This window comes from Cricetulus griseus, chromosome 4 (assembly GCF_003668045.3).
Source record: "Cricetulus griseus strain 17A/GY chromosome 4, alternate assembly CriGri-PICRH-1.0, whole genome shotgun sequence".
NCBI classification, from domain to species: domain Eukaryota; kingdom Metazoa; phylum Chordata; class Mammalia; order Rodentia; family Cricetidae; genus Cricetulus; species Cricetulus griseus.
The window spans coordinates 34096513-34111566 of NC_048597.1; positions in this window are offsets into that span (position 1 = coordinate 34096513).

Consider the following 15054-nt stretch of genomic DNA (forward strand, 5'->3'; position numbering starts at 1 on the left):
TTCAACACCCCACTCTCACCACTGGACAGGACCACCAGACAGAAACTTAACAAAGAGACAAAGGAACTAACAGAAGTTATGACCCAATTGGGATTAACAGACATTTATAGAACTTTCTATCCAAACACAAAAGAATATAACTTCTTTTCAGCATCACATGGAACCTTCTCAAAAATCGACCACATTCTCGGCAACATAGCATACCTCAACAGGTACAAAAAATTGGAATAATCTCCTGTGTCTTATCAGACCACCATGCTTTAAAGTTAGAAATAAAAACAAATCAAAGTGCAGAAAACCTACCAACTCATGGAAATTGAACAACACACAATTGCAACATTCCTGAGTCAAGGAAGAAATAAAGAAAGAAATTAAAGACTTCTTAGAATTCAATGAAAATGTTGACACAACATACCCAAACATATGGGACACTTTGAAAGCAGTACTAAGAGAAAAGTTCATAGCTCTAAGTGCTCACATGAAGAAACTAGAGAATAGCCACACCAGAGATTTGACATCACAGCTGAAAGCTCTAGAAAAAATGGAAGAAAATTCACCCTGGAGGAGCAGACGCCAGGAAATAATCAAACTGATGGCAGAAATCAATGAAGTCAAAACAAAGAAAACAATTCAAAGAATCAATATAACAAAGAGTTGGTTCTTCAAGAAAATCAACAGGATAGACAAACCATTATCCAAACTAACCAAAAGGCAGAGAGATATCATGCAAATTAACAAAATCAGAAATGAAAAGGGGTCATAACAACGGACACTGAGGAAATCCAGAGAATCTTCAGGTCATACTTTGAAAACCTGTACTCCATAAAATTTGAAAATTGAAAGGAAATGGACAATTTTCTGAACAGTTATCACTTACCAAAATTGAATCAAGATCAGATAAGCAACTTAAACAGACCTATAACCTCTAAGGAAATAGAAGCAGTCATCAAAAGTCTCCCAACCAAAAAAATCCCGGAGCCAGATGGATTCACTGCAGAATTCTACCAGAAATTCAAAGACATGCAAATACCAATACTCCTCAAATTGTTCCACACAATAGAAGCAGAAGGGACATTGCCAAACTCTTTTTACGAGGCTACAATAGCCTTCATACCCAAGCCACACAAAGACACAACTAAGAAAGAGAACTACAGACCAATATCCCTTATGAACATTGATGCAAAGATCCTCAATAAAATACTGGCAAATCAAATACAAGAACACATCAGAGAAATAATCCAACATGATCAAGTAGGCTTCATCCCAGGGATGCAAGGATGGTTCAACATACAAAAATCCATCAATGAAATCCACCATATAAACAGACTGAGGAAAAAACCCCCACATGATCAGCTCACTAGATGCCAAAAAAGCCTTTGACAAAATCCAATACCCCTTCATGATAAAGGTCTTGGAGAAATCAGGAATAACAAGAACATAACTCAACATAATAAAAGCAACATACAGCAAGACAACAGCCAACATCAAATTAAATGGAGAGAAACTCAATGCAATTCCTCTAAAATCAGGAACAAGACAAGGATGTCCACTCTCTCCATACCTCTTCAATATTGTCCTTGAAGTTCTAGCTAGAGCAATAAGAGAACAAAAGGAGATCAATGGAACACAGATCATAAAGGAAGAAGTCACACTCTCACTATTTGCAGATGATATGATAGTCTACATTAGTGACCCAAAAAACTCTACCAGGGAACTCCTACAGCTGATAAACACCTTCAGCAAAGTGTCAGGATACCAGATTAACTCAAAAAAAAAATCCGTAGTCCTACTATATACCGATGACACATTGGTAAAGAAAGAAATCAGAGAAACATCATCCTTTACAATTGCCACAAACAACATAAAATACCTTGGGGTAACACTAACCAAAAACGTGAAAGACCTGTACTGTAAGAATTTTGAGTCTCTAAAGAAAGAAATTAAAGAAAATACCAGAAAATGGAAAAATCTCCCATGCTCTTGGACAGGTAGGATCAACATAATTAAAATGGCAATCTTGCCAAAAGCACTCTACAGATTCAATGCAATCCCCATCAAAATCCCAACACAATTCTTCGCAGACCTTGAAAGAACAATTCTCAACTTTATATGGAGAAACAAAAGACCCAGGATAGCCAAAACATCCCTGTACAATACAGGAACTTCTGGAGGCATTACCATCTCTGACTTCAAGCTCTATTACCGAGCTATTGTCCTGAAAACAGCTTGGTATTGGCATAAAAATAGACAGGTAGACCAATGGAATAGAGTTGAAAACCCTGAAATTAACCCACACACCTATGAACACCTGATTTTTGATAAACAATCCAAATTTATATGATGGAACAAAGAGAACATCTTCAACAAATGGTGCTGGCATAACTGGTTTCAGACATGTAGAAGACTGCAGTTAGACCAAGCCTATCCCCTTGCACAATACTTAAATCAAAATGGATCTCAACATAAATCCAGCTACACTGAACCTATTAGAAGACAAAGTAGGAAATACTCTCCAATTAATTGGTACAGGAGACTGCTTCCTGAACGTAACACCAGTAGCACAGACACTGAGGTCAACAATTGATAAATGGGACCTCCTGAAACTGAGAAGCTGCTGTAAGGCAAAGGAGACAGTCAGCAAGACAAAATGACAGCCCACAGACTGGGAAAAGATATTCACCAACTCCACATCTGATAGAGGGCTGATCTCCAAAATATACAAAGAACTCAAGAAGCTAGTCTCCAAAACACCAAACAATCCAATTAAAAAATGGGGTACAGAACTAAATAGACAATTCTCAATAGAGGAATCTAAAATGGCTGAAAGACACATAAGAAAGTGTTCAACATCCTTAGCCATCAGGGAAATGCAAATCAAAACAACTCTGAGATACCATCTTACTCCTGTCAGAATGGCCAAAATCAAAAACACCAATGACAGTTCATGTTGGAGAGGATGTGGAGAAAGGGGAACACTTCTCCACTGCTGGTGGGAGTGCAAACTTGTACAGCCACTTTGGAAATCAGTATGGCGACTCCTCAAAAAATGGGAATCAGTCTACCACAATCTCCAGCAATTTCACTCCTAGGCATATACCCAAAAGGAGCACATTCATACAACAAGGACATCTATTCAACGATGTTCATAGCAGCACTATTTGTAATAGCCAGAAACTGGAAGCAGCCTAGATGCCCCTCAACTGAAGAATGGATAGAGAAAATGTGATCCATTTACACAATGGAGTACTACTCAGCGGAAAAAAACAATGGAATCTTGAAATTTGCAGGAAAATGGATGGATCTAGAAGAAACCATTCTGAGCGAGGTAACACAGTCACAAAAAGACAAACATGGTATGTACTCACTCATATGTGGATTTTAGACATAGTGTAATGATTATCAGCCTAAATCCACACTGCAAAAGAAGCTTATAAACAAGGAGGACCCTAAGAGAAACATACATGGTCCCCTGGAGGAGGGGAGAGGTTCAAGATCTGCCGAGCAAATTGGAAGCATGGGAGGAAGGGGGAGGGAGCTAGGAGAATGAGAAGGGGAGAAGAAGAGGGATGCAGAGGACATGAGGGAGCAGAAAGTTTGAGTCAGGGGCAGAATAGATGATAATGAGAATGTAGATATCATAATAGGAGAGATTTTTGGTTTACAGAGAAATCAGGCACTAGGGAAATGTCTGGAGATCTACAAAGATGACACCAGCTAACAATCTAGCAATGGAGGAGAGGCTACCTTAAATACCTTCCCCTGATAATGAGATTGATGACTAACTTATAAGCCATCCTATAGCCTTCATCCTGAAGCTGGTGTAAGTAGAACCAGACACCCACCTCTAATCATCGAACTGAACTGGAACCCAGATGCAGAGAAGGATGAGTGAAGAGCACAGGGTCCAGACCAGGCTGGTGAAACCCACAGAAACAGCTGACCTGACCTTCCGGAAACTCTTGCTCCCAGACTGATAGCTGGAATACCAGCATGGGACTGATCTAGACCCCAGGAACATGGGTTTCTGTGAGGAAAACTCAGAAATCTACAGGACCTCCTGTAGAATTTCAATTCTTATCCCTAGCATTGGTGTGGACTTTGGGAGCCCATTCCATATAGAGGAATACTCCCTGAGCCAAGACACAGGGGGGTGGGCCTAGGCCCTATCACTAAGGATACAATAGACACTGATGACACCCTAATCCTGTTTCTAATTCAAATTAAAAAAAAGTTGGAAAAAAAGAAAGAAATTTAAAAAAAGAAAGGGCAAAATTTTATATATTAATTATTTTAAAAGAAATTCACCTCTCTGTGCTTTACTACCAGTAAAGATTCGATTTGTATACTTACCATACATACCTATATACCTGGGTCACATAAAATTTTCTGGATCGAGAGTGGAAAAGGTTTAGGAGACCCTGATCAAGTGTCCATTACAGCTTGTGAAAACGAAAAGTGGTTTCAACTGTTGTTAAACAGCCTTGGCTGAGGCTGGGCTTTTACCCTGGAATGCTCCTGCCTCAGATATTTGTCTTCCCATCTCTTAGAACTAAGAGTTTACCTTGGGCGAGAAACTCTTGTCACAGAGCAGAAGCAGAAGGGATGTGCCCCCTTTTCCTGATTCAGTGATGTTTCATGTACAAACTGGGGCTATTTCTCAGGGGTTTGTTTATTTAGGCAGCAAAAATATCATTTGAAAGTTCAAGCGAAAGCCTTTTTGTTGTTATTTGCTTTCAACTTGAAAGAAACTGACGTGTTGTGTTGCTTTTAGTTTTCAATGTCTTCCTGTTTCCAGGGACAACTTTCCCAGTGAGAACTGTCACCAGTACCTGGATCTCACACAGATCTTCAGTCCTCTGTTTTACTGTTTGTCTTCCTATCTTGATCTTCATTTTTAGAAAGTTCTTCTTTCCTTTTGAACCATTTTCCCCCCAGTGTTTCTCCTATAGCTAAGGCTAGCCTTGAACTACTAATTCAGTTGAGGTTGACCTCAAACTTCCTCCCTCCGCCTTCAGCATGCTGGGATTACCATCAGACTTGGTTTATGTAGCATTTTGGATCCATCAAACCTGAGGCTTTGTGCAGGTTAGGCAAGAACTCTACCAGCTGAGCAATGTCCTTAAGCTCCAAAGCTGGTTAAAAGAAAATCAAGAATGTAGAACTTAATGAACTGATTTTCTGATTCTTTTGGTTAGAACACTTCAATATTTCTCTGGTGTTTGCTAAATGAAATTCTAATTAAACTGCCTATATTTCTTAAAAATTCTCTCTCTCTCTCTCTCTCTCTCTCTCTCTCTCTCTCTCTCTCTTTCTCTCTCTCTCTCTCTCTGTGTGTGTGTGTGTGTGTGTGTGAAGTCGCAGCATATATGTGGAGGTTAGAGGACAACTTGCATTAGTTGATTCTCTCTCTCCTTCCATACTTGAGAACTCAGGAAATCCAACCCTGATAGTCAGACTTGGCCCTATTCATTAAGCCATCTCACCAGTGTCTCTTGGGTGAATTCTTTGGGATATATGAGAATGTTTAGAGGGATGCAAAGGAAGAGAGAAATATAATTATATTATAATCTCAGAAATAATTTTTTAAAAAGTAATAGCAGAGGAGAAACCATTTGGTAACAAATCCATCCATGAGACGTTTAGAAGTTATTGCTTTCGTGTTACCAACTGCAAGGGTTTTACCACTCAGTATTGCCCCAGTCTCTTTTTATTTGTTATTTAGAGACAGGGTCTTAGGAACTAGATAGGCTGAACTCATACTCCTTCTGTAGCCCGAGAAGACCCCAAACCTTTTGGTCTCCCTGTGTCAGAGTAGCTGGGATTGCAGTTGAGCACCACTGAGCCTGATTTATGTGGTCCTAGGCAACACACCCAAGGCCTCCTGTATCCTAGGCAGGCACTCTGATAATTAGCTACATTTACAGCCCTTAAGCATTGCTTTCTCATCAGTAACTACTAACTTTGAGATACAAATTACTAGTTAATATTTTCCCCTTTCTGGATTTTTTGATAGTATTAAAGGAAAGTAAAAGGGAGATAGAAAAATTCCCAATTTAAATTGGACTCAGATGATATTTCTTTAGATCTCAATTTTGATAATTGTTAGATGTTTGACTTCAGCAATGCTTATTTATCTTGCTCCTGCCTCAGTTTTCTTTGTTGTGAAACCAGCTGAATATTATTTTTTTTTTTTACTGAAATGTTTGAGTACAGAATAAGGCATCTGAGACACTACAGGTTAATTGTGTTATATATCAGACAAACCAAGGAATAAATGTTATTATTATTTATTCTGTAAATTAGAAACCAATAAAGCATTAGTAACTCATTTGATAGAGTGTATGTTGAGCACACAGGAAGTCTTTGATTCACAGCACCCGTAAACACACACTATACACAGGAAGCTGGTCAAGGCAACCCAATAGGAGGAAAAGGGTCTCACAAGCAGGCAAAAGAGTCAGAGACAGACCCCACTCCCACTGTTAGGAGTCCCACAAGAACACCAAGCTACACATCATAACATATTCAGAGGGCATAGGTCAGACCCATTCAGGCTTCTTGATTGTCATTTCTGTCTCTGTGAACCCTATGAGTCCTAGTTAGTTGATTCTGTGGGTTCTCTTGTGGTGTCCTTCTCTCCTCTGCCTCCAACAACCTTCTTCCCCCTCTTTTGCAGGATTCTTCAGCTGGACCTAATGTTTTAGCTGTGGGTCTTTGTATCAGTTTCCATCAGTTGCTGGATGAAGCCTCTCTGATGCTATACTCTGGTCTACAGGCATAGCAGAGTATCATCAGAAACCTTTTCATTGACTTTTTTTTTTTGGTTGTGTTTTTCTATCCCAGGTCTCTGGGCTGTCCACTTTCTGGTTCCTGGCCATCCATGCAGTGTCAAGCATGGGCTGCCTCTCATGGCATGGGTCTCAAGCTGGGAACTGGTCACTGGTTGGCCATTCCCATAAGTTCTGAGCCAGACTTATCCCAGCGCATCAGAGAAATCATTTTTTTTTCTGTTTCTTAATTTAATTTTTTACAAAATTATAATTTCACATGTCAATCCCTTCTCCCTCTCCCCCTTTCCCCCCTGACCCTCTCCCTCTGCCCTCCCCCTTCCATTCCCCATGGAGGGTAGGGCCCTCCACAGGGGCTCCCCAAATTCCACAACATCATCCTGGGCCGGGCCTTGGCCCTCTACCATGTGTCCAGGCTGAGAGAGCATCCCTTCACATGGATGGGCTCTCGAAGTGTCTTCTTACACCAGGGAAAAATACTGATCCACTACCAGAGGCCCCATAGGGTGCTGAGGCCTCCTCGTTGACATCCATTTTCAGGGGTCTGGATCAGTCCCGTGATAGCCTCCCAGACAGCAGTCTTGGGTCCATGTGCTCCCCCTTGTTCAGGTCAGCTGTTTCTGTGGGATTCACCAGCCTGGTCCCCACCCCCTTGATCTTCATTCCTCCCTCTCTGCAACTGGTTCCAGAATTCAGTTCAGTGTATAGCTGTGGGTGTCTGCCTCTGCTTCCATCAGCCACTGAATAAGGGCTCTCATGTAGGATGGTTTCTTCTAGTTCCATCCATTTGCTTGCGAATTTCAAGATTCCATTGCTTTTTTCTGCTGAGTAGTACTCCATTGTGTAAATGGACCACATTTTCTCTATTCATTCTTCAGTTGAGGGTCATCTAGGTTGTTTCCAGGTTCTGGCTATTACAAACAACGCTGCTATGAACATGGTTGAACATATGTCCTTGTTGTATGGACATGCATTATTTGGGTATATGCCCAAGAGAGGAATTTCTGGATCTTGAGGTAGACTGATTCTCATTTTCCTGAGCAACCACCATACTGATTTCCAAAGTGGTCTTACAAGTTTGCATTCCCACCAGCAATGGAGGAGTGTTCCTTTTTCTCCACATCCTCTCCAGCATAGATTGTCATTGGTGTTTTTGATTTTAGCCATTCTGGCCGGTGTAAGATGGTATCTCAGAGTTGTTTTGAGTTGCATTTCTCTGATGGCTAAGGATTTTGAGCACTTTCTTAAATGTCTTTCAGACATTTTAGATTCTTCTGTTGAGAATTCTCTATTTAGTTCTGTACCCCACTTTTTAATTTCATTGATTGGTGTTTTGGTGGCTAGCTTCTTGAGTTCATTGTATATTTTGGAAATCAGTCCTCTTTCAGATGTGGGGTTAGTGAAGATCTTTTCCTCAGGGAAATCTTAAAGTTGACCTAATGAGTGTAAGTAGCTAAAATTCCCAAAATAAACAACTGTTGGGGCCTATGTAATATTTTAGAAATATGTTCTACCCACCCACAGTGCTGAAAGCACAGAACTTCTATTGTCTTTTAGATATCAGCTGATATCTAATACCTAGCTTTGGTGGAGAATGTCTCCTATTCTGTATAACAAAAGACTTGGGCCAGGGCAAGTCTACACCCACCCTGAGGGCTAGTAAGACATGCTGATCTGTAGGGTGTGAGGGCTTTATTACATGCTGCTTAGGAATGTCTCTAGGATTAAGGAAATATTTCCTATCAGGCCTTTATCCATCATAATAGATGTCTTCTGCCATTACCCCCTGGTTTTGGATGGTTACTTAAGATGATGCTTCAATAAACCATGGCCTTCAGTATTAATCAGGTGCCCTCCTGATATGTCCAGATGTCTCTGTCTGTGTCCACACTCCTCCACTCAGGGCAGTATCCGGGGTTGTTCAGTCCCAAAGACATCAGACATCAGTCTGGAATAGACGGCCCCTGCAGCTCGGGGCTAATACAAACCAGACCATCGCAAACAACAATAAGAGTTAATTTGTGGTAAACTGATGCATGTTCTTTTATGTAGGCTGTTGCTGGAAGGTGTAGCCTACATTTAGAGTGAGTCTTCCTATCTCAAACAATCCAGCTAACAACTGATTCCAGTTGTAGACAAGTGACAACCAAGAATAGTTATCACACATGCTAACATCTAATGGGGACATTTCATGGGGCCCCAATAGTGACGAAGGATTACAAGCAACTAAGGAATGCTGAGAATGGGAGAAATGGTCTTCCCCACTAATGACAACCCCACATTGGTTACTCAACACTAGGCAGTCAGCCAGTTTTATTTAAATTTTTCCTACAACATATTTTAATCATAGCCTCTCCCTTCCCCCAATTCCTCTCCCATAAACTCCCCACCTTCTTATACACCCAATTTCACTTCCCCACCCCTCTGTCAAAAAGAAAAATACAAAAATCAAAAAGCAAAACTGGCTATGCTCATCTCTATTTTCTCTGTCATACTTATTTCTCATGGCTTTAAGGCTTAATTACATATCTGCTTTTACTGTATAGTTTATTCTCATATTCATCCACTTAATCACCTACTTATTTTATGTTCCATGCATTCATGCATCCATATACTTGGATGAATTCTCTCTCTCTAATGTAGTCTAGTAAATTATGACATGTTAAAAATAATATAAAGTTTTTATCTTCATGGATTTTTAACATACATTTTAGTATGAAATAAATAAGCAGATAAATATGACTACAGATAATAAAAGATGTCTTGAACAACAAAAAGAACAGTTTGGAAGGCTAGAAGGTTGAAAAGTTCCTAGTGCAATGGCTACTATAACAAACTTTAATTATACAGAAAAAAGGTTATTTCTGACAGTTCTAGAGATTGATAAGCCCATGCTCAAGATTCTGGTAGGTTTTAGCGTCAGGTGAGGGCTGTTTTCCAGATGATACCACACTAATGTGTACTCTGAGAGGAGATGATCATAACAGAAGGTGAACCAGCTAGCCTAACACTAGGTGAAGCTCCTTTACAAAAACCTTCATCTCCCTCAAAAATAAAGTGCATTCAGTGTTAGAGCAGTTACTTAAACACGCCACCTATCCTTCCTATCTTATTGGCACTGAATGTTGGAGAGGACAAATGCAAACCATGGCAGGAAGACCTAAATTAACTGTAGTAGCCATGCTGGAATGCTTTAAATGGATTTAGCATAGGCTGTGTGAGAAATAGGAGGAAACAATAAAATGTGAATATGAATGAAAGTTGACACCATTTTCTGGGATGAGACAGATTTAAAAAGACATAAATTAAAGAGAGTACACACTGCTTATTCACGGATTAATATCTCTGATTAGGGAGAAGCATGGTGGAACAGAGCTCATTAAGGGACCCTTGGGGTGGCACAACTAGAGAGGCCATGTTTTGGAATAATTTCTAGTTCCACTACTGTGCATCTTTGAGTCCTATTTTTAAATTACATATACTTATGGAATACAATGTGATGATTTGATAGGTGTATACAATGTATAATGATCAAATTATAGCAAAGTAACATACCCATATCTTGTAACATGTATATTTCTTGGGTTTCCTCTAAAGTCTTCTGTTAAAGTTCTTTATATTATATATAATAAAATGTTTTCTTTTCCATATTACTGTGTAATGGGACACTACAAATTCTTCCTTTCATCTAGTTCATTATTTTTCAATTTTCATGTCCACTCTCAGTCATCATTCTCAGTACCTGGAGACCATGATTCCACTCTCATCCTATGAAATGAACTTTTAAACTTCCTATGATCAGAACATATGGCATTTGTCTTTCTCTGCCTGGTTTGTTTCACTTAGCATAACATCCAGTCTTAAATCTTTAAGGTGGGAAATTTCCCAGAAGCATAGAATCAAATGTTTATTACCTAAAGACATTCAGAATAAGAATCCCCATGTACAGCAATTAATACCAAGCCCTTTGGAAGTTTTCAACTTAAAACACTGTCTTCAACTTGGATCACAATGATAATCTAAGAGGAAAACAAAGCAAAATAAAATAATCAGTTACTAAAAACAAAACAATAAGAAAAAAACACAACTAAAAATAAAAGTCAAAAGAACAAAAACCAAACAACAAAAGTCCCCCCACCCCGTAAAACTCAGCAAAGGTACAGTTAATAATAGAGAAATCTTGAAGTGAAACTTGTTCATTTGTATTCTAATGAGACATTCACATGATCTGTCTCAACCTGAGTACATGGATAGATTATTTATTGCCTATAAAGAAGGAAGCACCCATGGTCACAGGAATTATAGCAAACATTGGGAGGCCAGGCCCAACTCTGTTGTACGTCCAGAAGTGGATGGCTTCCCAAAGCTCACTTCCATTTACTATGAAGTAGGGAAATCACATAGACTCTGCCCATTTCATAGTGTTTCGGTGGCCTTTTGCCAAATAGCTTCATAAACTTAAGCCCTGTCCCCAGCACCTACAAATTATAAAGCTTGGTACATTGACAAAACAATCCCCATGATTACAAAATTCTTTGTTAGGGCTATTATAAAGGATTCAAAGACCATCAGTTACTTTGAGAATGTTCGTGTAACAGGAGGGCGGATATTATGCCTAAGCAACTCTAAATCAAGGCCTAAGTGAGATGCAGGGCAATTAGAAGGAAGTACTATTAATGTCATTCTGCATTGTAGTGACTGGTATATTCATTTATTTCCCAGAGAGACGATAAATTCCTGAATGTTAGAAACCATATCTTGTATAATATTCTCATATTCCCACTATTGGCAGCAGTTATGAGCTCAATAAAGATTAGTTATATGATTCAGTGCAAGTAGGGAAGTGGGTTGAAGAGCTGTATCACTACATATATAAACACTCCATAAATCTTCCAGTCCATATACACAGTTCCCTTGCTTCTCCATGTCTCTGTTTTGGAATGTCCATATTATGAAACTAGATTAGTTTTCTTGGGCCATGCTCTGTATTCCCTGGTGTCATTCTTACCCTCCCATAAATATTTCCAAAGACATTCCAGAAAGATATGCACACCTCAATTTTCCTAAGAAAAGTATACTTTCTGTAAATGTTTGGCAAAGTTAGTTCCATTTCTTGAAGTCTGTGGAAGACATGATTTAACGACTTCGTTCCTCTTATTCCTTTATTTGAGACATGCTGCAATGGCTTGTTCTAGTTATTTTAGGAAAGGCGTTCAGTAAACTTGCCCAGAACACCAGAAAACTCATCACAGAAGCATACTCCCAGGTTATTTCCTGACCTCATTCTGAGAGTGGTTAAGCTGTGATGAGATTGTTACAGATACAGGAAACAGCTGCAAAAGAACACACTGCCCGGAAATCTGGCTTCTGTGGTTTTAAGCCAAGCTTGCTATCTCTTTTGAATGTAAGCCTTTTGATCTATGTCATTGTCAAGTACATTCCAGACACATTGTGTTAATTTCAAAATATGACTAAGCACAAAAGTTGAGCTTGCCCAGTTGTGCAGAACACCTGGCCCTGTCTTAGGACTGGGTATATTGGATCATAACCTAATCTAATCTCATCCCTTTAAGTGTGTGGTACCCAGTAGAAAATCAAACGCAAGAGTGAATTAATTTTTCCCCAGTGGAGGAGGTAGTTTGAGCTTCTTTCCTTGCATCAAGAGATCTAAAACCAGCACTCCTAGAATACCCTAGCTTCTGGCTGCTGGGATTAAAGGTGTGTATCACCATTGCCTGATCTCTATAGCTTGAGGCTGACTTTGCTTTCTGAATCCTCAGGCAAGCTTTAATAAATTATAATACATCACCACATTTTATAATACCTTCATCTAAACTGTAATTTGAATCTGGAATGTGCCTCCATAGGCTCATATTTTTAAGCCTGTGTTCACAACTTGTGGTACTATTTGAAAACTGGCTCCTTCATATTGTAGGGCCTGGCTGGCAATAGTAGGTCATCATAAGAGAGACTTTGAATGTTAATTAGCCTAGTCCATATCCTGTCTGTCCTTTGCTTCCTGTCTTCTACTGTGTGAATACCCTCTGCCTTCTACTCCTGTCCACCACCAAGCCTGCTCCACCATGAGGACTGAAACCCTTCTGAAGCTGGGAGCTAAAGGAAATCTTGTTTTTGCCAGGTATTGGGTTAATTGCACTAACACAGTCCAGGATCTTATTTGTGAAAAACCAATACTATTGGAGATGATGTTGCTCCTGTCACCATTGTGTAGTTAGGGGACTATGTCTGATGTTACTTCAAGAGTTTGTGGGAAATCATGAAATACTGTGTTTATAAAAAAGGAAGATGCTAATCTACTGCTCTAAATTATGCACAGAAAAGGTTTTTACTTGTTTTTATGTGGAGGTGATTCTCCGTGAATGTTTTCATACTGTTGCATCTCTCAGAATGTAAAACTGAATAGCAAACATGCCCTGGAAGGTAGATGTTGCTCACCATTCTTCAGACTTAGCTTCCATGAGCCCTTGCTTGCATTCCAGTGAATACTTTTCCATTAATTGTCCAAAAACATTTTGTTTACATTCACGGTGAAAGTTTCCTCCTTTCCTTCTGTCTCTGAAAAGTTGGGACTTGGGTATCAGCTATCATCTATATGCCTGAGCAATACCTTCAGTGTTGTCTTGTGATGTGATCTTCTGTGAGCCAAGGTGAACAACTGGCCCTCATTTTGATGTCTGAGTTAACAGGCACTAAAATACCGTGTAACAACAATCCAGCTAGAGCTCATGTTTCTGTAAGTATATTTGACACATAATATCTATATACATACATACATATATATATATATTACATGTGAATATATTTATGATCAAATATTACATATTATATATATTATAATACACATATAAATTTCAATAGGAAAAGATTAGTATTTTGATGGTTAGCAATTTTATCCTTCTGTTTAAAAACTGACATTCAAACCAAATTTCAATCTAGTATAAAGCATTTTGTATTTTATCTCTACAATGTTATTATTTTAGAGACAATGGCATTTTTTTTTAAATTTTATTTTATTTTATTAGTTCTAGTTAGGGAACAAGCTTATTTCAAGTCCCTTCTCCCTCTATCTCCCCTCACCCCCAAACTTTCTCCCCCACCCCCAGCCCACCCCCCAACCCCATCCACCCACTACTCCCCAGGCAGGGTAGGGCCCTCAACGGGAGCTCAGCAAAGTCCACCAAGTCTTCCTATGCTGATCCTGGGCCCTTCCCCATGTGTCCAGGGCCAGAGTGTAACCCTTCATATGGGATGGGCTCTCAAAGTCCCTTCTTGCACCAGGGAAAAATACTAATCCACTACCAGAGGCTCCCTGGAGTGCAGAGGCCTCCTTATTGACATCCATGTTCTGGGGTCTGGATCAGTCTTGTACAGGCCTCCTGGACAGCATCTGGGGTCGATGTGCTCTCCCTTGTTCAGGCCAACAGTTCCTGTGGGTTTCTCCATCCTAGTACAGACCCCTTCGTTCTTCATTCCTCCCTCTCTTCAACTAAATTCCCGATTTCGGCTCATTGTATATCTGTGGATGTCTGTCTCTGTTTCCATCAGCCACTGGGTGAGGGCTCTAGGATGGCATAAAGAGAAGTCATCAATCTCATTTTAGGGGGAGGGTTTTTAGGTTATCCTCTCCACCATTGCCTGGATTGTCAGATCGTGTCATCCTTGTAGGTCTCTGGAGATCTCCCTGGTTCCTGATCCCTTCTCGGGCCTACAGTGGCTCCCTCTGATATCGTATCTCTCATCTTGCTCTCTTTCCTCTATTCTTCCCCCAACTCAATGTTTCTGCCCCTCCATTTCCTCTCCTCTTCTCCTCTTCTCTTGCTCTTATTGTAGCAGCTCCTTCCCCCCCCACCCTCATGCCCCCAATTAGTTCGGGAGTTCATGCCACTTCCATTCCTGGGGACCATTTAACCCTTAGAGTCCTTCATGTTTCCTAGTTTCTTTGGTGAAGAGCATTATATACTGGTAGTCTTTTGTTCTATGTCTAAAATTCATATATCAGTGAGTACATACCTTGCTTGTCTTTTTGTGACTGGGTTACCTCACTCAGGATGGTTTCCTCTAGTTCCATCCATTTGCCTGCGAATTTCAAGATTCCATTGCTTTTTTCTGCTGAGTAGTACTCCATTGTATAAATGTACCACATTTTCTCAATCCATTCTTCAATAGAGGGGCATCTAGGTTGTTTCCAGGTTCTGGCTATTACAAACAATGCTGCTATGAACATGGTTGAACATATGTCCTTGTT